Source organism: Garra rufa, unplaced genomic scaffold, assembly GCF_049309525.1.
Source record: "Garra rufa unplaced genomic scaffold, GarRuf1.0 hap1_unplaced_010, whole genome shotgun sequence".
In the NCBI taxonomy this organism is placed as follows: Eukaryota; Metazoa; Chordata; class Actinopteri; order Cypriniformes; family Cyprinidae; genus Garra; species Garra rufa.
The window spans coordinates 785,558-809,239 of record NW_027394285.1 but is presented as its reverse complement, the minus strand read 5'-3'; the positions used below and the strand labels follow the sequence as shown (position 1 = coordinate 809,239).

The 23,682-nt window shown below is 44.4% G+C and overlaps 15 non-coding genes across 15 annotated transcripts; 14 read left to right on the top strand and 1 right to left on the bottom strand.

The window, feature by feature from the left end:
• Positions 1 to 5,619: 5,619 nt before the first annotated feature.
• On the top strand, positions 5,620 to 5,692 carry trnar-acg (transfer RNA arginine (anticodon ACG)). The gene has a single exon. It is a non-coding gene; the product is annotated as a tRNA-Arg (tRNA).
• A 3,396-nt stretch (positions 5,693 to 9,088) lies between these two features.
• Positions 9,089 to 9,229, top strand: LOC141314580 (U4 spliceosomal RNA). The gene has a single exon (XR_012350142.1). It is a non-coding gene; the product is annotated as a U4 spliceosomal RNA (small nuclear RNA).
• Positions 9,230 to 10,087: 858 nt separating this feature from the next.
• trnak-cuu (transfer RNA lysine (anticodon CUU)) lies at positions 10,088 to 10,160 on the top strand. The gene has a single exon. It is a non-coding gene; the product is annotated as a tRNA-Lys (tRNA).
• A 201-nt stretch (positions 10,161 to 10,361) lies between these two features.
• Positions 10,362 to 10,435, top strand: trnan-guu (transfer RNA asparagine (anticodon GUU)). The gene has a single exon. It is a non-coding gene; the product is annotated as a tRNA-Asn (tRNA).
• A 1,278-nt stretch (positions 10,436 to 11,713) lies between these two features.
• Positions 11,714 to 11,854, top strand: LOC141314585 (U4 spliceosomal RNA). The gene has a single exon (XR_012350147.1). It is a non-coding gene; the product is annotated as a U4 spliceosomal RNA (small nuclear RNA).
• An 858-nt stretch (positions 11,855 to 12,712) lies between these two features.
• trnak-cuu (transfer RNA lysine (anticodon CUU)) lies at positions 12,713 to 12,785 on the top strand. The gene has a single exon. It is a non-coding gene; the product is annotated as a tRNA-Lys (tRNA).
• A 201-nt stretch (positions 12,786 to 12,986) lies between these two features.
• On the top strand, positions 12,987 to 13,060 carry trnan-guu (transfer RNA asparagine (anticodon GUU)). Its single transcript has one exon. It is a non-coding gene; the product is annotated as a tRNA-Asn (tRNA).
• Positions 13,061 to 13,793: 733 nt separating this feature from the next.
• On the bottom strand, positions 13,794 to 13,875 carry trnas-gcu (transfer RNA serine (anticodon GCU)). The gene has a single exon. It is a non-coding gene; the product is annotated as a tRNA-Ser (tRNA).
• A 463-nt stretch (positions 13,876 to 14,338) lies between these two features.
• On the top strand, positions 14,339 to 14,479 carry LOC141314584 (U4 spliceosomal RNA). Its single transcript, XR_012350146.1, has one exon. It is a non-coding gene; the product is annotated as a U4 spliceosomal RNA (small nuclear RNA).
• Positions 14,480 to 15,611: 1,132 nt separating this feature from the next.
• trnan-guu (transfer RNA asparagine (anticodon GUU)) lies at positions 15,612 to 15,685 on the top strand. The gene has a single exon. It is a non-coding gene; the product is annotated as a tRNA-Asn (tRNA).
• Positions 15,686 to 16,747: 1,062 nt separating this feature from the next.
• LOC141314583 (U4 spliceosomal RNA) lies at positions 16,748 to 16,888 on the top strand. Its single transcript, XR_012350145.1, has one exon. It is a non-coding gene; the product is annotated as a U4 spliceosomal RNA (small nuclear RNA).
• An 858-nt stretch (positions 16,889 to 17,746) lies between these two features.
• Positions 17,747 to 17,819, top strand: trnak-cuu (transfer RNA lysine (anticodon CUU)). Its single transcript has one exon. It is a non-coding gene; the product is annotated as a tRNA-Lys (tRNA).
• Positions 17,820 to 18,020: 201 nt separating this feature from the next.
• Positions 18,021 to 18,094, top strand: trnan-guu (transfer RNA asparagine (anticodon GUU)). The gene has a single exon. It is a non-coding gene; the product is annotated as a tRNA-Asn (tRNA).
• Positions 18,095 to 19,372: 1,278 nt separating this feature from the next.
• LOC141314582 (U4 spliceosomal RNA) lies at positions 19,373 to 19,513 on the top strand. Its single transcript, XR_012350144.1, has one exon. It is a non-coding gene; the product is annotated as a U4 spliceosomal RNA (small nuclear RNA).
• An 858-nt stretch (positions 19,514 to 20,371) lies between these two features.
• On the top strand, positions 20,372 to 20,444 carry trnak-cuu (transfer RNA lysine (anticodon CUU)). The gene has a single exon. It is a non-coding gene; the product is annotated as a tRNA-Lys (tRNA).
• Positions 20,445 to 23,682: the final 3,238 nt, after the last annotated feature.

Genomic DNA, 23,682 nt, shown 5'->3' with positions numbered 1-23,682 from the left:
GTTTTAACTAAATGCGAATGCTGGTTTGAGCAAGACGTGACTCATATGAACGGGCAGGTGCATGAACGAGACAACGCGTTGGTGGGGGAAGATGACGCTGTGCCAGAACGGAGTGAGGAGGGAGAGGAAATAAACGAAAGTTATGGAGAGCCGATAGAGATGGAAAAACCAAGCGATGATAATTTACAAGGGGTGACAGAGATTGAAGATAAAAGAACTACTGATGGGAACACAGAGAGTATGATGGAGGAACAAGAAAACAATGAACAGTTAAAGGAGATCCAAAATAAAGAGGATAAAGGAAATTCAGAGCAAACGGAGCAGGAGGAAGGACTACTGGAACAAGTGGATTCATCTGAAAGACTGGAAAAAGTGAAGGAAGGAAAAGAGGACTCAAACAGTACATGTGAAGGAAAAGAGAAAAGAACAGCGATCACAAATAGAAGAAGGCGTAAACTCAAGGTAAAACCAAACTTAGAAGGAATAAGGAAAAGTCTTATGAACAAAGAGTTAGGGAAGAACAGATATGAAGTATTAAAAGAGGCAAGTGAAATGGACTAATGATATGGTTTTTTTAAGTGATTTAATTTATTTATTTTTCTTTTATCTTTTAATGGTTTTAAATTGTGTTAGTTTTAATGCAAGAGGACTGATGGATATGGGTAAATTTACGAGAGTACAAGAAAAATGCAAATACCAAGATATTATTGCCTTACAAGAAACAAACTGGAATCAAAATGTGATGTTTGATATTAAGAAGAGGTGGGATGGAGGAGTTTTATATAACAATGGAGATGGGAGATCTGGGAGAGGTGTTGCTTTTTTAATGAAGGATGATGTGTTTAAAGAAAGTAAAATTGTGTATAAGGATTCAATAGGTAAATGTTTAATGATAGAGATGAAATATGAGGGGAAAATTTTGTGTTTAGTAAATGTACATGCACCTGGAGAAGGAAAAGAAAAAAAAGAGTTTTTTTATGTTTTAAGAAATATTGTAAACAAGTACAAGGAAATAATAATGATGGGAGATTTTAATACTGTTTTTAGTAAACAAGATATGGCAGAAGGAATGGTTTTTAAAGGAGATATGGGGAGGAATGATTTAAAAATTCTAATGGAAGAAAATAATATAATAGATGTTTGGAGAGAAAGAAATGAAAGAAAAAAGGAATTTTCAAGGAGACAAATAGTAGGGAATTTTGTATGCCAAACTAGAATCGACTATATTTTATGCAAAAGAAGAATGGAGAATCTTATCGAAAAGATTAAGTACGAGGAAACCAGTTTCAGTGACCATAAGTTTTTATTTTTTAGCTTGGACGGGGGTAAAAAGCAACAAGGACCGGGAGTTTGGATTTTAAATACACAGATTTTAAAAGATGAAGGTTATGTATTGAGAGTTAAAGAAATTATAGAGAAAGAAATGAAAACAAATTGTATTAAGAGGATAAAAGAATATGGTGGGAAAACGTAAAATTTCTAATAAAAAAGTTCTCTATAAAATATTGTAGTTTAACACAGAAGTGTAAAAGGTTTAAAGAAAGAGAAATAAAAGAGAGTATGGAAACGGAATTGAAAAAGGATATCAAAGATATAGAAAAGATAAAAGAAATGGAAGAGAAACTGAAAGAAATAGAAGAAAATAAATATGAAGGAGCAAGGCTTAGGAGCAAAGCAAAATATGTGGTAGAGGGAGAAAAAAGAGAGGAAAAGCTGAAACAATAAAAGAAATAAGGGGAAAAAATGGAGAAATTGTAGAAGCAAATGATAAGATCTTAGAGGAAATAAGGTATTTCTATGAGGATTTGTTTAGTGCAAGAGGAGTAGAAAAAGAGGAAGAAGAGAAACTGTTAAAGCTGATAAAAACGAAAGTAAACGAGAAAGATAAAGAAGAGTGTGATCAAGAAATTAGAGAAGAGGAGATCGAAAGAGCAATAGGAGAACTGAATAAAAGGAAAAGCCCAGGAATAGATGGATTGGGAGCTGAGTTTTATGTATGTTTTAAGGGAGTTTTAACAATGATTTTAAATGGGGTTTTTAAAGAGATTTTTGAAAAAGAAGAAATTAATGAAAGAACAGGGATGGGGTTAATGAAATTGATATATAAAAGAAAAGGGGAAAAAGTAGATTTTAAAAATTTTAGACCTATTACGATGCAAAACACGGATCTTAAAATTTTAGCAAAGGTTTTAGCAAACAGATTAAAGGGAGTAATACCGAGTATAATTACGACAAACCAAGCATATGGAGTCAAAGGAAGAGACATTGTGGATATAACAATGAGTATAAGGGATATGATATGGTACATGAAAGAAAAGAAAGAAGAGGGGTATATAATTAGTGTGGATTTTGAAAAGGCTTTTGATAGGGTTGAGCATGAGTATTTATTTGATGTTTTAAGGGAATTTGGTTTTGGAGAGATTTTTTCTAAATGGATTGAGATTTTATATAAAGGTGCGTTAACAAAGATTAAATGTAATGGTTTTTTAACAGATTGTTTTAAAATTACAAGATCGATTAGACAAGGGTGTCCGCTTTCGGCTCTATTGTATTCACTCGTGGCAGAACCGCTGGGACTATTAATAAAACAGAAGAAAGGAATAATAGGAATAGAAATCGAAAATAAAGAGGTAGAGGGGAAAATCTTTCAATATGCTGATGACACGACAATTATAGTTAAAACGAAGGAAAGTGTTAAAGAGGTCATGAAAGCTTTGAATGAATACTGTAGAGGATCAGGAAGTAAAGTAAACGAGGATAAGACAGTGTATATGAGATTTGGCAAAGCTATGGTTGTAACAGATTGTTTTGATTTTAAAGAAGTGGAGGAAATGAAGATTTTAGGAATTTTAATGGGGAAAAATGAAAAGAAAACAAGAGACGAAATGTGGGATCAGCTGATAATGGAGATAGAGCGGAGGTTAAACTTTTGGAAAATGAGAGCACTAAACTTGAAGGGAAAGGATTTAATATGGAATGTCTTAATGATATCTAAAGTATGGTATGTTTTATATGTTATTGATATACCGGTGTGGATTGAAAAGAGGCTGAAGAAATGTGTTATGAATTTTTTATGGGACGGAAAACCGCCAAGAATTGCATATAATACGATTCTAGGAGAGGTGGAAAAGGGAGGTTTGAATTTAATGGACGTGGAGCAGCGGAAAAATGCTTTAAGAGTGAAAGTTGTAAAAAAATACTTAAACGAAGAGAATAAAACAGAATGGAAGAAAACAATGATATACTTTTTGAACAAATGTGGGGATTTTAAAATGGGAGACGACGTATTGTGGATGAAAACTAAAATGTGGATGACTGAAGGACTACCAAATTTTTACCGAGAAATGTTTAGCGCATGGGGAAAGTTTTTATAAAAAATTGAGTATGAACCACGCGGAAGAGAAGCAATTTTAAACCAACCTTTGTTTTTAAATCAAAACGTTTTAAAACAAGGGAAAGAACTGTTTTTTAGGAAATGGATGGGAGTAGGTATCACAAAAATAAGAGATGTCTTATATGAATTTAAAGAAGGTTTTTTTAAGTACACAATATATTGTGGACACGATGGAGGAAGCAAAGGAAGAATACAATGTACAGGAATTAGAAAATAAGTATGAAGATATAAAGAATGCAATACCTAAAGAATGGATTGAAAGAGTTAACAATGCAGAAGAAGACTCAAAAGACAAAAACATTTCTGTAAGAGTGGGGGAAAATCTGCATGTGTTTAAAGATTGTACTGTCAGGATCTTATATGCTGTTTTTAGAGATGATTTGTTTAAAGAACCGATTGTAAATAAGTACTGGGAAAGAAAATTCAAAGATTTAAAGAAAGAATGTATATGGAGAAACATGAGAGGGAAATGTGTGGAGATAAAGTTGGAATGTTTAGACTATTTTATAAGACATAAAGTGATTTTCACTGACTCTGTTTTATATAAGATTGATTGTAAAGTGTGCCAAAAAGAAGTGGAATGGATTTTACACGTTTTTATACTGTAAAGAATTGGAGGGATTTTTAAAGAAATGTAAAGAAGTGGTTAAAGGTTTGACAGAGGGGTAGGACGAAAATGTAATGGAATGGGACAGAGTGATGATGTTTGGATGGGAAAAGAAGGGAAAAAACAAAAAGTTAATAAACTTATGGATAAGTTTAATGAAAAGTGCAATATGGGAAAGAAGAAATGTGGCTAAAAATGAAAAAGTGGTTTTAGATGTTTGGACTTTGTTTAAAAGAAAAACAGAACTGTACATTAAAACACTGCATGGGTATTTTAAATGTGAAAACAGATTGAATGAATTTTATCATGTCTTTACACTTCAAGTTTATCAAGTTTTAAAGGATCTTTTGTGGACGCTGCCAGAACGTGAAAACGATTAAATGTGAAAATGATTGTATTTATTTTCTGATTAAATTATTTGGGTTTACAATAACAGTTTTTTTTTTTTTTCTTCCCACGTTTGTTGTGCCTTAAAAGATTTGATGTGGAAACTGACAGAAGATTCTGGAATTCTGAATGTATGTATAAGGAATGTGCAGTGAAAATGTTTTGTTTATGAAAAACTTTTACTTTTATTGTATTTTTAATGTTTGAAATTTCTTAATAAAAAAAAAAAAAAAAATGGATAACGCGTCTGACTACGGATCAGAAGATTCTAGGTTCGACTCCTTGCTTGCTATGATTTTATAATATACACTATAATTTTATATGTTAAGTATAATAAAAAACTAAAAAAAAAACTAACACAACCATACCTGTAGTATTGCGAGAACCACTGTCAATTGAATTGCTCTCTCAGTCGAAAATGGCCTCTACGCAAAGGTTTTCTGTCAGTGAGATTTTGTCACAGGTGTTTTACAGTGAAAGTTGGGGGGTGTTTCAGAGTGTTGTTAAGTAATCAACAAAGACATCAATTACTTTAAGCAACGGTAAACTTTCGTCACCACAACAGAAGACCCGCCTCTCCATTCAATCGATTGGACAATGGAAAAGAACGCGAATGACGTTGGGCATTTTTCCGCTCAGAGTTTTTTTTTTTTTTCAACTTCAGGCACTCAGAGCGCTGCTGCAAAAACGTGAGGCGCCGGGGGCGCATAAACAGCGCGCAGAGCGCTCACTGCCAACAGAAAACCATTCAAAACAGGCGCCTCCAACGGCAAAAACGCGTTCGGTGTGATCGCCGCCTAATCCAAATTTTTAATAGGCCGAGGTTGGGACCCCACAGACCCGTACCTTCGATAGCTCAGCTGGTAGAGCGGAGGACTGTAGGCAGGAGAGTTGGACATCCTTAGGTTGCTGGTTTGACTCCGGCTCGAAGGAGGTAGTTTTTCACGTGCCCACCTTTTTTTTGGGGGGGGGGGGGGCATCTGAAAGCGGCCAACAGAGCTTGATTTCACAGTTCGCCGTTGGGGGGAGGGGGGAAAAAGCGCATTGCCTGACCGGGAATCGAACCCGGGCCGCAGCGGTGAGAGTGCCGAATCCTAACCACTAGACCAACAGGGAAGAGCATATCTGACGCGGGCCTGCTAATAAAATGAGAACAAGCAGACAGCAATACATGCTTCTGTCACGTCGAAAACCAACAAGTCGGGCGCAAGCACGAAGTACCCTAGACGGTGGGCCAGTGGCGCAATGGATAACGTGTCTGACTACGGATCAGAAGATTCTAGGTTCGACTCCTGGCTGGTTCCCTCTCTGCTTTTTGCGTAATGCAGTATGGTTTTGATGTCACGGGCTTGCCGAAATGTTGCCCTATTCCTACGTGCCACCCGGTCTCTGAGGAAAAGTTGGACACGAAATTAAATCCGAACTAGCCAAAAATCAGCAACTTACCCGGTTAAAAGCGTGTCTCAGTTTCATCGTTAATCTCATGCTTTTTTCATTTCTGAACCTTGACAGATCGGCAATAGGCTGTTTTTCCTTGAGATAACGGGTTACAATGCAAGACCACGCTTGTTTTTTCAAATGCATGGCATGAGTATTTTTCGAATCTTTTTTTCTTACCCGGACAAGGCTATCACTAAGCAGTTCCCATATGGTCTAGCGGTCAGGATTCCTGGTTTTCGACTCCCGGTATGGGAAGGTGGGCTTCTCTTTGCTTGCCTCTTCAAAACGGGCCTCACGTCTTTCTGCGTCGAAAGCCATTTTTTGGCCAGCAGTCGAGCTGTAGAAACATAATAGGCCGAGGTTGGGACCCCACAGACCCGTGCCTTCGATAGCTCAGCTGGTAGACGAACTTATTTAGGTTTAAATAAAAACACCAAACGCGTATTTTAGTTTTAAGCAACGACAAAAACAGCTGTCCTGTCAGTCAAATCAAAGGATTATAGCGCGAGTGCTCTAAAATCTTAGTTTTTGCTGTTAAGTAAACTGTCATATTAGCAGAAACATAAATAATACAGCTCCGGGTTACCCACAATAGACACCAAAGGTTTCTCCTCCATTTCTTGCAGTCTCCGGACTTTTTAAGCAACGGTAAACTTTCGTCACCACAACAGAAGACCCGCCTCTCCATTCAATCGATTGGACAATGGAAAAGAACGCGAATGACGTTGGGCATTTTTCCGCTCAGAGTTGATTTTTTTTTTCAACTTCAGGCGCTCAGAGCGCTCCTGCAAAAACGTGAGGCGCCAGTGGCGCATAAACAGCATGCAGAACGCACACTGCCACCAGAAAACCATTCAAAAGAGGCGCCTCCAACGGCAAAAACGTGTTCGGTGTGATCGCCGCCTAATCCAAATTTTTGCGTAATGCAGTTTAAAATCTTTTTTTTTTTTTACACAGACAAGGCTTTCACTGACCTGTTTCCATATGGTCTAGTGGTCAGGCTTCCTGGTTTTCACCCAGGCAGCCTGGGTTCGACTCCCGGTATGGGAAGGCGGGCTCCTTTTTGCTTCCAGTCAGGATTCCTGGTTTTCACCCAGGCAGCCCGGGTTCGACTCCCGGTATGGGAAGGCGGGCTCCTTTTTGCTACCAGTCAGGATTCCTGGTTTTCACCCAGGCGTGCCCGGGTTCGACTCCCGGTATTGGAAGGCGGGCTCCTCTTTGCTTGCCTCTTCAAAACGGTCCGCACGTCTTTCTGCGTCGAAAGCCATTTTTTGGCCAGCAGTCGAGCTGCAGAAATATAATAGGCCGAGGTTGGGACCTCACAGATCCGTGCCTTCGATAGCTCAGCTGGTAGAGCTGAGGTTGGGCATTTTTCCGCTCAGAGTTTATTTTTTTTTTCAACTTCAGGCGCTCAGAGTGCTCCTGCTAAAGCTGATATGTAATATATGTAAGTTTTAGAACATAACTACAGCCGAAATATATTTAAAGTGCAAAAACTTTGAATAAAATATCAATAATCAGTAATATAAATCTTATAAAATATTAATTTGTCATTTCAAAAATGATTTCATTCATTTGGACATCATTTATGTGATAATTACTGATAAATAAAACATTCAGTAAACACTTCAATGTATGGCAACACTGTAATATGAACTGGGAAGCTTGTGATCATCCTTACTCCCATATAAATATACAGGAAAGTAGAGAAAACATTTTTTTTTTCAGATAATTTATTGTAAATATACACTCCAAAAACATTGCTTTAAAGGACAAAGAGATAAAATTCCCTTTCACTTCTTTTCTCCTCGTTTTTTTCTTTTCTCTCTCTCTTTTCTTTCTTTTTCTCTTTTCCCCCTTCTCCCCCCTCCTTCCTTTTCTTCCCCCCCCTTAACAGACTATTGTTCCCCAGCTTTGGCGCAATCGGTTAGCGCGTTCGGCTGTTAACCGAAAGGTTGGTGGTTCGAGCCCACCCAGGGACGTGTGAAATGCCGGAGTTTTGCACGCGCGTCAGGTGTCCACTGACGCCTATGCCATTCTTAGGGTTGCGAGGCACAGCTTTCTCAGGGCGTTTATCTTGTGCACCTTCAATAAGCTGGCTTGTTTTAAAAGAATTCAGCGGCGGGTGTTTGGTGAACATTTTCACCAGCTCGAGTAGTTTGCTGTGGCATGTGGATGCCTTCTTTACTGATGATCTGTCTCTGGGGCTCATCTAGTTGACATAGTATCCGCTGACATTCGGCTGAAGGTGCTGATCCACCATCTGCTCTTGGTACGGACTGGAACCGGGGGACTGTAGTGACCATCAGATCGGAATACAGAATGGATCTGGTGGCTACGGTGACCTCAGAATAAGAAGAAACAGACTAATATTAATGTAGATGCAAAAGTCCACAAAGTCAATACCCCACCGGGATGACTTGAAATACAGTCAGCATCGGCAATTTTTGCCAATCTCTCTGGAGGCTTGTTGAGAAAGATAGTCTTGCTTCGTTTTGTTTCCTTTTATTGGCGTGGCTGGTTGTTGGTCCTCGTCAAAGAGGTGTCCACCGATCGTAGTGTGCCGGAGCCAGAAGACTTGTTGTTTTGTCAATATGTTCTCAAGACTTTGCGGCAGGTATCAATAAACTGAACTGAGTGTGTCAGATAGGGAAGACACACAAAAATTGCAGAGTGGGGTCCCCTGGAACGAGGATCACTGCTAAACGTACCGAACGACGAGGATGGGATTCGAACACACGCGTGCAGAGCACAATGGATTAGCAGTCCATCGCCTTAACCACTCGGCCACCTCGTCATATTACGTGGCGCCTTTTATTTAGCACTCCCGATTCAGATCATCAGCTCATTAGTAGAGAACTCAAAGAACTGAACTGAGTGTGTTAGATAAGGAGGACACACAAAAAGTTCAGCATGGGGTCCCCAGGACCTAGATTAAGGTCCAGTGCTAAAGGAACCGAACGACAAGGATGGGATTAGCAGTCCATCGCCTTAACCACTCGGCCTCCCCGCCCCCTTGCTGACTGAGAGAGGCCATGCTGCGGACCTTTTCAGCTGCTGCTGCTGTGCTTTCAGCAGGCTGTTTTGAGCACAGAGGGAATAGTGAATGAGCCGTCTTTTACACACCTCTAATCTGTTCCGTAGAAACACGGTGCAGCAACCCGTGCCAGGAGACTGTTTGTGCGGCAGTTTAAAGCTTGCTACCACCTTGTCGGTTCACATCCACGTAGGTGCCTGAAAAGGTCACGACCGTCGCCGGCATTCTTTCGCAGAGGCAATATTGTAGCCTATGAGGTTTATCCGAGGCGCGATCATTGCTGGTTGAAAACTTTACCCAATACCCCGCCAGGATGACTTGAAATACAGTCAGCTTTGGCAATTTTTGCTAGCCTCTCTGGAGGCTTAGAGTATTGTTGAGAAAAAGTATCCTTGTTTCGTTTAGGTTTTGTTTCTCGTCAAAAAGGTGTCTGCTGATGATTGAGCGCCAGAGCCAGAAGGCTTGTTGTTTTGTAAATATGTCCTCAAGACGGGTATCATTAAACTGCAGCGCAATTACGGCTCACCGTTACCCATCGTAAACAGGTTGGGCCTGTCTGGTCCGGTGGGCTCTCAGTGGCGCTAAAGCTTCCAGTGCATGTCGAGCACAATGTATTAGCCTTCCACCGCCTTAACCGCTGGACCACCTCGTCATCTTGCGTGGTTTCTTTGTATAACACTCCTGAATCATGTGCATGTGGATGCCTTCTTCGTCTTTTGTTTCAGCCGCCGAGGGCCTGTTTTCCACTGAGGCCCTGCGTCAAACTCCCTATGAGACACAATCGAACGTTAGTAGTAACCTCCGATTACGGCCGAATGTGGATTCTGCTCGGACGACGGGGCACCGGTACATCCTTTGTAGCTTTGGCTTGTTAGCCAAACGCTACAGCAGTTTGCCATTTCCCATGAAATCATCCTTGATTTCCTTAAGAAAGGTGCCCCAAATTGGTGGAAAATCACATCTCAACCATACGCTGTCCAAAGCATTGACCCGCCTTCACGCGGCAAAACAGAACGTGTTGTTGGCCCGCACTGCTGGGTCAAACTGCGCTTCCCAAAAACAGATTGGGTCAAAACCGACAGAAGAAAACTCTAAGCCTGCTCTAAGCCCTACCCACGGGGAGGGCTCGACAGTCTCGCACAACGCGAGAGCCTCCGTTTCGCCTGTGTAATTTGGGGGCCGATGAAAACTGGGTCCGACCCGGTGAAGAAGCCCACGACCAGCCCGGCTAGCTCAGTCGGTAGAGCATGAGACTCTTAATCTCAGGGTCGTGGGTTCGAGCCCCACGTTGGGCGGCTCAGTTGACTCTCTTTCTTCCCAAAAGGGTGGCGGGCTCCAGCGTGCCCATTCGCCGCGCAGGCTGAGCGGATTTTGCGAGCTCCGGAAACATCTTTCAAAACAGATGTCGCTGTTAGTGCGAGCGATTTTAATCCCTATCACTAACCCTAACCCTTTCTTTTACACCGGTGATCCGGCGGCAGCAAGCAGCAGCGGCTGTCTCTGTGGCGCAATCGGTTAGCGCGTTCGGCTGTTAACCGAAAGGTTGGTGGTTCGAGCCCACCCAGGGACGTGTGAAATGCCGGAGTTTTGCACGCGCGTCAGGTGTCCACTGACGCCTATGCCATTCTTAGGGTTGCGAGGCACAGCTTTCTCAGGGCGTTTATCTTGTGCACCTTCAATAAGCTGGCTTGTTTTAAAAGAATTCAGCGGCGGGTGTTTGGTGAACATTTTCACCAGCTCGAGTAGTTTGCTGTGGCATGTGGATGCCTTCTTTACTGATGATCTGTCTCTGGGGCTCATCTAGTTGACATAGTATCCGCTGACATTCGGCTGAAGGTGCTGATCCACCATCTGCTCTTGGTACGGACTGGAACCGGGGGACTGTAGTGACCATCAGATCGGAATACAGAATGGATCTGGTGGCTACGGTGACCTCAGAATAAGAAGAAACAGACTAATATTAATGTAGATGCAAAAGTCCACAAAGTCAATACCCCACCGGGATGACTTGAAATACAGTCAGCATCGGCAATTTTTGCCAATCTCTCTGGAGGCTTGTTGAGAAAGATAGTCTTGCTTCGTTTTGTTTCCTTTTATTGGCGTGGCTGGTTGTTGGTCCTCGTCAAAGAGGTGTCCACCGATCGTAGTGTGCCGGAGCCAGAAGACTTGTTGTTTTGTCAATATGTTCTCAAGACTTTGCGGCAGGTATCAATAAACTGAACTGAGTGTGTCAGATAGGGAAGACACACAAAAATTGCAGAGTGGGGTCCCCAGGAACGAGGATCACTGCTAAACGTACCGAACGACGAGGATGGGATTCGAACACACGCGTGCAGAGCACAATGGATTAGCAGTCCATCGCCTTAACCACTCGGCCACCTCGTCATATTACGTGGCGCCTTTTATTTAGCACTCCCGATTCAGATCATCAGCTCATTAGTAGAGAACTCAAAGAACTGAACTGAGTGTGTTAGATAAGGAGGACACACAAAAAGTTCAGCATGGGGTCCCCAGGACCTAGATTAAGGTCCAGTGCTAAAGGAACCGAACGACAAGGATGGGATTAGCAGTCCATCGCCTTAACCACTCGGCCTCCCCGCCCCCTTGCTGACTGAGAGAGGCCATGCTGCGGACCTTTTCAGCTGCTGCTGCTGTGCTTTCAGCAGGCTGTTTTGAGCACAGAGGGAATAGTGAATGAGCCGTCTTTTACACACCTCTAATCTGTTCCGTAGAAACACGGTGCAGCAACCCGTGCCAGGAGACTGTTTGTGCGGCAGTTTAAAGCTTGCTACCACCTTGTCGGTTCACATCCACGTAGGTGCCTGAAAAGGTCACGACCGTCGCCGGCATTCTTTCGCAGAGGCAATATTGTAGCCTATGAGGTTTATCCGAGGCGCGATCATTGCTGGTTGAAAACTTTACCCAATACCCCGCCAGGATGACTTGAAATACAGTCAGCTTTGGCAATTTTTGCTAGCCTCTCTGGAGGCTTAGAGTATTGTTGAGAAAAAGTATCCTTGTTTCGTTTAGGTTTTGTTTCTCGTCAAAAAGGTGTCTGCTGATGATTGAGCGCCAGAGCCAGAAGGCTTGTTGTTTTGTAAATATGTCCTCAAGACGGGTATCATTAAACTGCAGCGCAATTACGGCTCACCGTTACCCATCGTAAACAGGTTGGGCCTGTCTGGTCCGGTGGGCTCTCAGTGGCGCTAAAGCTTCCAGTGCATGTCGAGCACAATGTATTAGCCTTCCACCGCCTTAACCGCTGGACCACCTCGTCATCTTGCGTGGTTTCTTTGTATAACACTCCTGAATCATGTGCATGTGGATGCCTTCTTCGTCTTTTGTTTCAGCCGCCGAAGGCCTGTTTTCCACTGAGGCCCTGCGTCAAACTCCCTATGAGACACAATCGAACGTTAGTAGTAACCTCCGATTACGGCCGAATGTGGATTCTGCTCGGACGACGGGGCACCGGTACATCCTTTGTAGCTTTGGCTTGTTAGCCAAACGCTACAGCAGTTTGCCATTTCCCATGAAATCATCCTTGATTTCCTTAAGAAAGGTGCCCCAAATTGGTGGAAAATCACATCTCAACCATACGCTGTCCAAAGCATTGACCCGCCTTCACGCGGCAAAACAGAACGTGTTGTTGGCCCGCACTGCTGGGTCAAACTGCGCTTCCCAAAAACAGATTGGGTCAAAACCGACAGAAGAAAACTCTAAGCCTGCTCTAAGCCCTACCCACGGGGAGGGCTCGACAGTCTCGCACAACGCGAGAGCCTCCGTTTCGCCTGTGTAATTTGGGGGCCGATGAAAACTGGGTCCGACCCGGTGAAGAAGCCCACGACCAGCCCGGCTAGCTCAGTCGGTAGAGCATGAGACTCTTAATCTCAGGGTCGTGGGTTCGAGCCCCACGTTGGGCGGCTCAGTTGACTCTCTTTCTTCCCAAAAGGGTGGCGGGCTCCAGCGTGCCCATTCGCCGCGCAGGCTGAGCGGATTTTGCGAGCTCCGGAAACATCTTTCAAAACAGATGTCGCTGTTAGTGCGAGCGATTTTAATCCCTATCACTAACCCTAACCCTTTCTTTTACACCGGTGATCCGGCGGCAGCAAGCAGCAGCGGCTGTCTCTGTGGCGCAATCGGTTAGCGCGTTCGGCTGTTAACCGAAAGGTTGATGGTTCGAGCCCACCCAGGGACGTGTGAAATGCCGGAGTTTTGCACGCGCGTCAGGTGTCCACTGACGCCTATGCCATTCTTAGGGTTGCGAGGCACAGCTTTCTCAGGGCGTTTATCTTGTGCACCTTCAATAAGCTGGCTTGTTTTAAAAGAATTCAGCGGCGGGTGTTTGGTGAACATTTTCACCAGCTCGAGTAGTTTGCTGTGGCATGTGGATGCCTTCTTTACTGATGATCTGTCTCTGGGGCTCATCTAGTTGACATAGTATCCGCTGACATTCGGCTGAAGGTGCTGATCCACCATCTGCTCTTGGTACGGACTGGAACCGGGGGACTGTAGTGACCATCAGATCGGAATACAGAATGGATCTGGTGGCTACGGTGACCTCAGAATAAGAAGAAACAGACTAATATTAATGTAGATGCAAAAGTCCACAAAGTCAATACCCCACCGGGATGACTTGAAATACAGTCAGCATCGGCAATTTTTGCCAATCTCTCTGGAGGCTTGTTGAGAAAGATAGTCTTGCTTCGTTTTGTTTCCTTTTATTGGCGTGGCTGGTTGTTGGTCCTCGTCAAAGAGGTGTCCACCGATCGTAGCGTGCCGGAGCCAGAAGACTTGTTGTTTTGTCAATATGTTCTCAAGACTTTGCGGCAGGTATCAATAAACTGAACTGAGTGTGTCAGATAGGGAAGACACACAAAAATTGCAGAGTGGGGTCCCCAGGAACGAGGATCACTGCTAAATGTACCGAACGACGAGGATGGGATTCGAACCCACGCGTGCAGAGCACAATGGATTAGCAGTCCATCGCCTTAACCACTCGGCCACCTCGTCATATTACGTGGCGCCTTTTATTTAGCACTCCCGATTCAGATCATCAGCTCATTAGTAGAGAACTCAAAGAACTGAACTGAGTGTGTTAGATAAGGAGGACACACAAAAAGTTCAGCATGGGGTCCCCAGGACCTAGATTAAGGTCCAGTGCTAAAGGAACCGAACGACAAGGATGGGATTAGCAGTCCATCGCCTTAACCACTCGGCCTCCCCGCCCCCTTGCTGACTGAGAGAGGCCATGCTGCGGACCTTTTCAGCTGCTGCTGCTGTGCTTTCAGCAGGCTGTTTTGAGCACAGAGGGAATAGTGAATGAGCCGTCTTTTACACACCTCTAATCTGTTCCGTAGAAACACGGTGCAGCAACCCGTGCCAGGAGACTGTTTGTGCGGCAGTTTAAAGCTTGCTACCACCTTGTCGGTTCACATCCACGTAGGTGCCTGAAAAGGTCACGACCGTCGCCGGCATTCTTTCGCAGAGGCAATATTGTAGCCTATGAGGTTTATCCGAGGCGCGATCATTGCTGGTTGAAAACTTTACCCAATACCCCGCCAGGATGACTTGAAATACAGTCAGCTTTGGCAATTTTTGCTAGCCTCTCTGGAGGCTTAGAGTATTGTTGAGAAAAAGTATCCTTGTTTCGTTTAGGTTTTGTTTCTCGTCAAAAAGGTGTCTGCTGATGATTGAGCGCCAGAGCCAGAAGGCTTGTTGTTTTGTAAATATGTCCTCAAGACGGGTATCATTAAACTGCAGCGCAATTACGGCTCACCGTTACCCATCGTAAACAGGTTGGGCCTGTCTGGTCCGGTGGGCTCTCAGTGGCGCTAAAGCTTCCAGTGCATGTCGAGCACAATGTATTAGCCTTCCACCGCCTTAACCGCTGGACCACCTCGTCATCTTGCGTGGTTTCTTTGTATAACACTCCTGAATCATGTGCATGTGGATGCCTTCTTCGTCTTTTGTTTCAGCCGCCGAGGGCCTGTTTTCCACTGAGGCCCTGCGTCAAACTCCCTATGAGACACAATCGAACGTTAGTAGTAACCTCCGATTACGGCCGAATGTGGATTCTGCTCGGACGACGGGGCACCGGTACATCCTTTGTAGCTTTGGCTTGTTAGCCAAACGCTACAGCAGTTTGCCATTTCCCATGAAATCATCCTTGATTTCCTTAAGAAAGGTGCCCCAAATTGGTGGAAAATCACATCTCAACCATACGCTGTCCAAAGCATTGACCCGCCTTCACGCGGCAAAACAGAACGTGTTGTTGGCCCGCACTGCTGGGTCAAACTGCGCTTCCCAAAAACAGATTGGGTCAAAACCGACAGAAGAAAACTCTAAGCCTGCTCTAAGCCCTACCCACGGGGAGGGCTCGACAGTCTCGCACAACGCGAGAGCCTCCGTTTCGCCTGTGTAATTTGGGGGCCGATGAAAACTGGGTCCGACCCGGTGAAGAAGCCCACGACCAGCCCGGCTAGCTCAGTCGGTAGAGCATGAGACTCTTAATCTCAGGGTCGTGGGTTTGAGCCCCACGTTGGGCGGCTCAGTTGACTCTCTTTCTTCCCAAAAGGGTGGCGGGCTCCAGCGTGCCCATTCGCCGCGCAGGCTGAGCGGATTTTGCGAGCTCCGGAAACATCTTTCAAAACAGATGTCGCTGTTAGTGCGAGCGATTTTAATCCCTATCACTAACCCTAACCCTTTCTTTTACACCGGTGATCCGGCGGCAGCAAGCAGCAGCGGCTGTCTCTGTGGCGCAATCGGTTAGCGCGTTCGGCTGTTAACCGAAAGGTTGATGGTTCGAGCCCACCCAGGGACGTGTGAAATGCCGGAGTTTTGCACGCGCGTCAGGTGTCCACTGACGCCTATGCCATTCTTAGGGTTGCGAGGCACAGCTTTCTCAGGGCGTTTATCTTGTGCACCTTCAATAAGCTGGCTTGTTTTAAAAGAATTCAGCGGCGGGTGTTTGGTGAACATTTTCACCAGCTCGAGTAGTTTGCTGTGGCATGTGGATGCCTTCTTTACTGATGATCTGTCTCTGGGGCTCATCTAGTTGACATAGTATCCGCTGACATTCGGCTGAAGGTGCTGATCCACCATCTGCTCTTGGTACGGACTGGAACCGGGGGACTGTAGTGACCATCAGATCGGAATACAGAATGGATCTGGTGGCTACGGTGACCTCAGAATAAGAAGAAACAGACTAATATTAATGTAGATGCAAAAGTCCACAAAGTCAATACCCCACCGGGATGACTTGAAATACAGTCAGCATCGGCAATTTTTGCCAATCTCTCTGGAGGCTTGTTGAGAAAGATAGTCTTGCTTCGTTTTGTTTCCTTTTATTGGCGTGGCTGGTTGTTGGTCCTCGTCAAAGAGGTGTCCACCGATCGTAGTGTGCCGGAGCCAGAAGACTTGTTGTTTTGTCAATATGTTCTCAAGACTTTGCGGCAGGTATCAATAAACTGAACTGAGTGTGTCAGATAGGGAAGACACACAAAAATTGCAGAGTGGGGTCCCCAGGAACGAGGATCACTGCTAAACGTACCGAACGACGAGGATGGGATTCGAACACACGCGTGCAGAGCACAATGGATTAGCAGTCCATCGCCTTAACCACTCGGCCTCCCCGCCCCCTTGCTGACTGAGAGAGGCCATGCTGCGGACCTTTTCAGCTGCTGCTGCTGTGCTTTCAGCAGGCTGTTTTGAGCACAGAGGGAATAGTGAATGAGCCGTCTTTTACACACCTCTAATCTGTTCCGTAGAAACACGGTGCAGCAACCCGTGCCAGGAGACTGTTTGTGCGGCAGTTTAAAGCTTGCTACCACCTTGTCGGTTCACATCCACGTAGGTGCCTGAAAAGGTCACGACCGTCGCCGGCATTCTTTCGCAGAGGCAATATTGTAGCCTATGAGGTTTATCCGAGGCGCGATCATTGCTGGTTGAAAACTTTACCCAATACCCCGCCAGGATGACTTGAAATACAGTCAGCTTTGGCAATTTTTGCTAGCCTCTCTGGAGGCTTAGAGTATTGTTGAGAAAAAGTATCCTTGTTTCGTTTAGGTTTTGTTTCTCGTCAAAAAGGTGTCTGCTGATGATTGAGCGCCAGAGCCAGAAGGCTTGTTGTTTTGTAAATATGTCCTCAAGACGGGTATCATTAAACTGCAGCGCAATTACGGCTCACCGTTACCCATCGTAAACAGGTTGGGCCTGTCTGGTCCGGTGGGCTCTCAGTGGCGCTAAAGCTTCCAGTGCATGTCGAGCACAATGTATTAGCCTTCCACCGCCTTAACCGCTGGACCACCTCGTCATCTTGCGTGGTTTCTTTGTATAACACTCCTGAATCATGTGCATGTGGATGCCTTCTTCGTCTTTTGTTTCAGCCGCCGAGGGCCTGTTTTCCACTGAGGCCCTGCGTCAAACTCCCTATGAGACACAATCGAACGTTAGTAGTAACCTCCGATTACGGCCGAATGTGGATTCTGCTCGGACGACGGGGCACCGGTACATCCTTTGTAGCTTTGGCTTGTTAGCCAAACGCTACAGCAGTTTGCCATTTCCCATGAAATCATCCTTGATTTCCTTAAGAAAGGTGCCCCAAATTGGTGGAAAATCACATCTCAACCATACGCTGTCCAAAGCATTGACCCGCCTTCACGCGGCAAAACAGAACGTGTTGTTGGCCCGCACTGCTGGGTCAAACTGCGCTTCCCAAAAACAGATTGGGTCAAAACCGACAGAAGAAAACTCTAAGCCTGCTCTAAGCCCTACCCACGGGGAGGGCTCGACAGTCTCGCACAACGCGAGAGCCTCCGTTTCGCCTGTGTAATTTGGGGGCCGATGAAAACTGGGTCCGACCCGGTGAAGAAGCCCACGACCAGCCCGGCTAGCTCAGTCGGTAGAGCATGAGACTCTTAATCTCAGGGTCGTGGGTTCGAGCCCCACGTTGGGCGGCTCAGTTGACTCTCTTTCTTCCCAAAAGGGTGGCGGGCTCCAGCGTGCCCATTCGCCGCGCAGGCTGAGCGGATTTTGCGAGCTCCGGAAACATCTTTCAAAACAGATGTCGCTGTTAGTGCGAGCGATTTTAATCCCTATCACTAACCCTAACCCTTTCTTTTACACCGGTGATCCGGCGGCAGCAAGCAGCAGCGGCTGTCTCTGTGGCGCAATCGGTTAGCGCGTTCGGCTGTTAACCGAAAGGTTGGTGGTTCGAGCCCACCCAGGGACGTGTGAAATGCCGGAGTTTTGCACGCGCGTCAGGTGTCCACTGACGCCTATGCCATTCTTAGGGTTGCGAGGCACAGCTTTCTCAGGGCGTTTATCTTGTGCACCTTCAATAAGCTGGCTTGTTTTAAAAGAATTCAGCGGCGGGTGTTTGGTGAACATTTTCACCAGCTCGAGTAGTTTGCTGTGGCATGTGGATGCCTTCTTTACTGATGATCTGTCTCTGGGGCTCATCTAGTTGACATAGTATCCGCTGACATTCGGCTGAAGGTGCTGATCCACCATCTGCTCTTGGTACGGACTGGAACCGGGGGACTGTAGTGACCATCAGATCGGAATACAGAATGGATCTGGTGGCTACGGTGACCTCAGAATAAGAAGAAACAGACTAATATTAATGTAGATGCAAAAGTCCACAAAGTCAATACCCCACCGGGATGACTTGAAATACAGTCAGCATCGGCAATTTTTGCCAATCTCTCTGGAGGCTTGTTGAGAAAGATAGTCTTGCTTCGTTTTGTTTCCTTTTATTGGCGTGGCTGGTTGTTGGTCCTCGTCAAAGAGGTGTCCACCGATCGTAGTGTGCCGGAGCCAGAAGACTTGTTGTTTTGTCAATATGTTCTCAAGACTTTGCGGCAGGTATCAATAAACTGAACTGAGTGTGTCAGATAGGGAAGACACACAAAAATTGCAGAGTGGGGTCCCCAGGAACGAGGATCACTGCTAAACGTACCGAACGACGAGGATGGGATTCGAACACACGCGTGCAGAGCACAATGGATTAGCAGTCCATCGCCTTAACCACTCGGCCACCTCGTCATATTACGTGGCGCCTTTTATTTAGCACTCCCGATTCAGATCATCAGCTCATTAGTAGAGAACTCAAAGAACTGAACTGAGTGTGTTAGATAAGGAGGACACACAAAAAGTTCAGCATGGGGTCCCCAGGACCTAGATTAAGGTCCAGTGCTAAAGGAACCGAACGACAAGGATGGGATTAGCAGTCCATCGCCTTAACCACTCGGCCTCCCCGCCCCCTTGCTGACTGAGAGAGGCCATGCTGCGGACCTTTTCAGCTGCTGCTGCTGTGCTTTCAGCAGGCTGTTTTGAGCACAGAGGGAATAGTGAATGAGCCGTCTTTTACACACCTCTAATCTGTTCCGTAGAAACACGGTGCAGCAACCCGTGCCAGGAGACTGTTTGTGCGGCAGTTTAAAGCTTGCTACCACCTTGTCGGTTCACATCCACGTAGGTGCCTGAAAAGGTCACGACCGTCGCCGGCATTCTTTCGCAGAGGCAATATTGTAGCCTATGAGGTTTATCCGAGGCGCGATCATTGCTGGTTGAAAACTTTACCCAATACCCCGCCAGGATGACTTGAAATACAGTCAGCTTTGGCAATTTTTGCTAGCCTCTCTGGAGGCTTAGAGTATTGTTGAGAAAAAGTATCCTTGTTTCGTTTAGGTTTTGTTTCTCGTCAAAAAGGTGTCTGCTGATGATTGAGCGCCAGAGCCAGAAGGCTTGTTGTTTTGTAAATATGTCCTCAAGACGGGTATCATTAAACTGCAGCGCAATTACGGCTCACCGTTACCCATCGTAAACAGGTTGGGCCTGTCTGGTCCGGTGGGCTCTCAGTGGCGCTAAAGCTTCCAGTGCATGTCGAGCACAATGTATTAGCCTTCCACCGCCTTAACCGCTGGACCACCTCGTCATCTTGCGTGGTTTCTTTGTATAACACTCCTGAATCATGTGCATGTGGATGCCTTCTTCGTCTTTTGTTTCAGCCGCCGAAGGCCTGTTTTCCACTGAGGCCCTGCGTCAAACTCCCTATGAGACACAATCGAACGTTAGTAGTAACCTCCGATTACGGCCGAATGTGGATTCTGCTCGGACGACGGGGCACCGGTACATCCTTTGTAGCTTTGGCTTGTTAGCCAAACGCTACAGCAGTTTGCCATTTCCCATGAAATCATCCTTGATTTCCTTAAGAAAGGTGCCCCAAATTGGTGGAAAATCACATCTCAACCATACGCTGTCCAAAGCATTGACCCGCCTTCACGCGGCAAAACAGAACGTGTTGTTGGCCCGCACTGCTGGGTCAAACTGCGCTTCCCAAAAACAGATTGGGTCAAAACCGACAGAAGAAAACTCTAAGCCTGCTCTAAGCCCTACCCACGGGGAGGGCTCGACAGTCTCGCACAACGCGAGAGCCTCCGTTTTGCCTGTGTAATTTGGGGGCCGATGAAAACTGGGTCCGACCCGGTGAAGAAGCCCACGACCAGCCCGGCTAGCTCAGTCGGTAGAGCATGAGACTCTTAATCTCAGGGTCGTGGGTTCGAGCCCCACGTTGGGCGGCTCAGTTGACTCTATTTCTTCCCAAAAGGGTGGCGGGCTCCAGCGTGCCCATTCGCCGCGCAGGCTGAGCGGATTTTGCGAGCTCCGGAAACATCTTTCAAAACAGATGTCGCTGTTAGTGCGAGCGATTTTAATCCCTATCACTAACCCTAACCCTTTCTTTTACACCGGTGATCCGGCGGCAGCAAGCAGCAGCGGCTGTCTCTGTGGCGCTACCTGGAGCAGGATCGTCTGTTTCCGTGGCCGTCTGCTCGTCCAATCGCCGAGCTCGCTGTCCATTGTGAGAATGGACAAGAGCCAATCGCGTCGCTCGCGCTCCATTGTTGAGAGCCAATCGCGTTGCCGAATGAGAATGGACGCAGCCACCCACCGCGCTTAGCTTCATTCTAATTCATGTAAAAAATCAGACGAACGGAACATCTAACAACTTTTCAAAGTAAGTAATAAATGTTTGCTTCTTTCTTCTTATCTGTTTACAATGTTCTCAATTGGTAACTCGTTACGTTTTCGTCCGTCGTTCATCCGTTTTCGTGTGTTCACAAACTTTTGACTCGCGACTTGTGAATGAAACAATGTTAGTTTGCCTCTAATCTTACTTATTAAACGCCATTTACACATTCTGAAGTTCGATTTAAATGGGAAAAAACGTGTTTCAGCTGTAAATGTAGTCATTTTTATGACAATTTACCGTGTTTTTACTATAGTGAAAGCGTAGTAACCATGTTGTGTTTTTGGCTGATCGATTACAACTGTATGAACACATGTCTTACTATAGAGGAAAATCTGAATGAACAAAACAAACAAAACCCATTTTCCTTGTGTTTATCTTTATTTACCATGGTTTTACTATAGTGAGAGTGTAGTAATCATGTTTTGTTTTCATGAATTGCCTATAATCTCGCATTTTAAACACAGTTTGCCTGTAATCTTACTCATTAAACTCAATTTACTCGTTCTGAAGTTCGATTTATTTTTCAGCTGTAAATGTAGTCATTCCTTATGACAATTCACCATGTTATTACCATAGTGAAATTTGTATAAACACAGATAAAAGTGCTACAAATAATAATTAAAATGAAAACGCAATGTTATATAGACATAAAGGGAGGGTAACACTTTATTTTACATTGTCATTAATACACGCTATATGTACTTGCTATAGCAATAACAGTAAATTATAAATAATTGGATGCAACTAACTATAAACCAAACAAAACACTAATCTTACCCCTATAGTAAGTGCATGTGGTAATTTAATATTCAAATACTTATATGCATAATTGTAGTTTAACACCTTTAAATAAAGTGTAACCTTGTTTTTCTTTATTCGTAATAAAATAATGTTTAAATGTTGTAATGGGTGCCATGATTTAGTTAGCTTGAATAGATATGATTGTATCATTATAAATAAATTAAAAACATTTGTGTATTTGTCCAATACTTGCAAAATGCAGATTACTAACTATTATTTCCCTAATATATTTAGATGAGCTCTAAGCCAAAGAGCCACAGGGTCATGGGTGATGGCGAGTGGATGGCCAGGTTGAGGACTTTTGCCAGCTCTGGGGTTTGTCCGTCTGGAGGCAACAGACCAGCACCACGGCAGCAGAAGTGGTACAACCTCTACCAGAAGGTAAAGTTACCTGTATCTCATTGTAGAATATGAATGTGTACATTATTTGTCAAACATTTTTACACATGACTGTGTTTAATGTTTTTGAAAGAAGTGGCTTATTAAGCCTGCATTTATTTGATCAAAAATACTGGAAAAAAACAACAACAAAATAGCTTGTACTGCATATTTGTATTTATTTTTTTATTTTTTTAATGAAAACTGATATGTTTTGCAGAATTCATTGATGAATAAAAAGTTAAAAGAACAGCATTAATTTCTCTTTTGAACAGTACTGTATATCGTTAAAGAAGATTTTCTATTTGATTTCTAATTCTGTTCTTTATTGAACTTTTTATTCTTCAATGAATCCTAAAAAAAGTATCACAGATTACATTAAAAAATACATTAAGCAGCACAACTGTGACCAACATTAGCTAATTAGCTAATTAGAATGATTTCTAAAATGATAGCTAAATATTCAGCGTTGATGACAGAAATAATTTAAATTTAAAGTTTATGGAACTATACATTTAAACTGTAATGACATTTTACAATATTACTGATGTTTTCTTTATTTTTATCAAATAAATGCAGGATCGATGAGCATAAGGCACTTCTTTCAAAAAACATTAAAAATAGTCATGTGTCCAAACTTTTGACTGATCCTGTATTTGTGTTTCCTTTTATTATTATTTATATATTTGTTTTTTTCATAGGAGAGCTGCTTGGTGTTGACTACCTCCTGAGTTAGACTGGACAGCCCCTGGTAGTGGACCCTGACTCAGAAGAGACAGAGAACATGCTGGAGGATGTGGATGAAGGCGAGGATGAAGAAGACGAGGGCTTCAGGGAGGACCAAACACTTGACATTACTGTGTCGAGTCTTACTGATGACCCAAGCTTCTCTCTGTCCTCCACTCAGCCTGATGCCTCCTCCACGCCAGGTGCCTCAGCATCTCCTGACAAGTCTGTGGTATGTAAATATCTTGTATGCATGTATGTAATTGTGTTTCATGTAATATTGTTAAATTTCTAGGAAAATTCAAACTTCACTGTACTCATAATGCTGTTCATTTCTGGGTTTTCTCCCAGGCTTTGGATAGTGCTGGTGTGCTGGACAAAAGTGGACAGCCTTGTGGAGTATCTTGTAGAGCTCAGTAATCAGCCATCTTTGGCTCTCACCAACCAGCAGGTCAGTTTCTTTACTTTTTCTTCTTGACCTGTCACATGTTGACACTACCACATGTTTTGTTTTCTCATTTGCCTTGTATTATATGCTCTCTCTGCTTAGGTGAGCAATATAGTTGGCAGAACCTGCTGGATTACGATAAGAAGAGAGGGATGTTTGCTGCCAGACACCAGAGCAGGCTGGACACAGGTTCACTCCAGGGGTGGAGAGCGTGAAGAGGCAGACATTCAACACCACTGCCCCACTTGCCCAGTGGTCAGATTGTTGTCGCCTGATAGAGACCATTTCAAGCTCTGTGCCATCCATAAGAGTCCAAAAAAGAAAGGGGATAAAGCTTTATTTATGTGTATTGTTTTCTGCTTTCTGTTCTTTTGCACTTGCAATGAATGCACTAGTGCTATGGACATTAAGACAGTTTTATTTAAAAGTATAG